General features: G+C 49.3%; 1 pseudogene; it reads left to right on the plus strand.

Moving 5' to 3' along the window:
- LOC137465941 (28S ribosomal RNA) overlaps window positions 1-2,500 on the plus strand; it is a 9,081-nt pseudogene that overhangs the window by 3,960 nt on the left and 2,621 nt on the right.

A 2,500-nucleotide genomic window follows, 5' to 3' on the forward strand; every position in this document is an offset into this window, starting at 1 on the left:
CTCCTCCAACGCCCGGGAAACACGGGGGGAAAGCACCGGAGGACGTCGTGACGGTGACTGTCCCTGACAAAAATCCACCCTGTCCTGACTGTGGTACCCGGGTAAACTCTATGCTGGGCCTGATAGAACATCTGAAGGTCCTACATGGGAAGAGGGGAGTTTGTTTTCGTTGTGCTAAGTGTGGAAAAGAAAGCAATAACTATCACAGTGTTATTTGTCACTTTGCAAAATGCAGGGGACAGGAGGCTACAAAAGCTCCAGCTGGAGAGTGGATATGTGAGGTTTGCCACAGAGACTTTTCATCTAAAATCGGCCTGGGACAGCATAAAAGATTGGCGCATCCGTTGGTTAGAAACCTAGAAAGGATCGCTGCTTCCCAGCCAAAAGAAACATCAAATCGAGGAGCCCATAAAAAATGCTGGACAAAAGAAGAGGAAGAACTCCTGGTGAGGCTGGAGGCTCAGTTTGAGGGGCACAAAAACATTAACAAACTTATTTCAGAACATATAACCACCAAAACGGCCAAACAGATCAGTGACAAAAGAAGATTGCTTCCAAAAAAATCAACGGATAAAATCCCCCCGAATGAGCCCGGAATGAATCCCCCAGAAAAACCCCGATTGAGCCCCTCAAACGAGCCCGAAGTGAGAACTCTTTACCACACCAGGAGCGCAGCTGCAGGCCTGAGAAGTTCCGTTAACAATGGACCTGATAACAACCAACTGCCAGAGAGGCCAGCTGCCGGAGAGAGGACAATGGGAAAGATAAGGCGCCACCGCGATAAGGGCAACGGACAGCAGGGAGCCGTCCAGCAACAGGAAGGGCAGCTGCAGGCCCATTACAAAAGGACACTCGGGGAACGCTTATCAGCGGGATCGTTTAACACCTTCCCCCGAGCAGTGCAACAAATCCTGAACGGCCGGGAACTTCAAATCGTGATCAATCAAGCAGCGCAGGACTGCTTCGAGTGCCTAGAATCAATTAGCCAAATAAGAACTGCTACCCGATCTCGGGTAAATAACGGAGCCCAGGAGAAGAAACCAAGAAAACCGTTTCAAAAATGGATGAAAGACAGAGCGATTCGGAAAGGCAACTACCTTCGATTCCAGCGGCTATTTCATCTAGACAGGGGGAAACTTGCTAAGATAATTCTGGAAGACATAGAATGCTTATGCTGCGATATTCCACCCGGGGAAATTTATTCGGCCTTTAAAACGAGATGGGAAACACCTAGCGACTTTGATAGCCTTGGGGACTTTAAAATTCACGGGAAGGCTGACAACACAGCCTTCAGTGCACTAATCACGGCCAAAGAAGTGGAAAAACACGTGCAGGAAATGAGCAAGGGCTCGGCTCCAGGTCCGGACGGAGTCACCCTTGGGGACATCGTAAAGATGGATCCCGGGTACTCCAGGACCACGGAGAATTTCAATTTATGGTTAACAGCTGGCAAAATCCCGGACATGGTGAGGGGCTGCAGGACGGTTTTGATCCCGAAATCGACAAAACCGGAACGCTTGAAAGACATTAACAACTGGAGACCTATCACTATTAGTTCCATCTTGTTGAGACTGTTCTCCAGGATCGTAACAGCAAGGTTAAGCAAGGCCTGCCCCCTCAACCCAAGGCAAAGAGGATTCATCAGAGCGGCGGGATGCTCTGAAAACCTTAAACTCCTGCAAACTATAATCTGGTCGGCCAAAAGAAATCACAGACCTCTGGGTGTTGTATTCGTGGATATCGCTAAGGCTTTTGACACCGTGAGCCACCAACACATCATCCGCGTTCTCGAGCAAAGAGAGGTGGACCCCCACATCATTGGACTGGTGAGCAATATGTATGAAAACATCAATACTTATATCACCACGAAGAGGAACACACACACGGATAAAATCCAGATCCGGGTTGGAGTAAAGCAAGGTGACCCCATGTCACCTCTTTTATTTAACCTGGCGATGGACCCCCTGTTGTGCAAGCTGGAAGAGAGAGGCAAAGGCTACCACCAAGGGCAGAACAGCATTACAGCAATGGCGTTCGCGGACGATCTGGTCCTGCTGAGCGACTCCTGGGAGAGTATGAAAACGAATATCAGGATACTGGAGACCTTCTGCAATCTGACCGGTCTCAAAACACAAGGTGAAAAATGCCACGGCTTCTACATCAAGCCCACCAAAGACTCTTACACCGTCAATAACTGCGCTGCTTGGACCATCAATGGCACTCCTCTGAACATGATCGACCCCGGCGAATCGGAGAAATACCTCGGCCTGCAGTTTGACCCATGGATCGGGATTGCAAACTCCGATCTCTCCACGAAACTCGAATTCTGGCTTAACCGGATTGATCAAGCACCACTTAAACCCCTGCAGAAAATCGATATTCTCAAAACCTACACTATCCCTCGACTGATCTACATAGCCGATCACTCAGAAGTGAAAGCTGGGCTCCTCGAAACCTTGGACCAAAAAATCCGAACAGCGGTCAAGGACTGGCTGCACCT

Source organism: Anomalospiza imberbis, unplaced genomic scaffold (genome assembly GCF_031753505.1).
Source record: "Anomalospiza imberbis isolate Cuckoo-Finch-1a 21T00152 unplaced genomic scaffold, ASM3175350v1 scaffold_119, whole genome shotgun sequence".
NCBI classification, from domain to species: Eukaryota; Metazoa; Chordata; class Aves; order Passeriformes; family Viduidae; genus Anomalospiza; species Anomalospiza imberbis.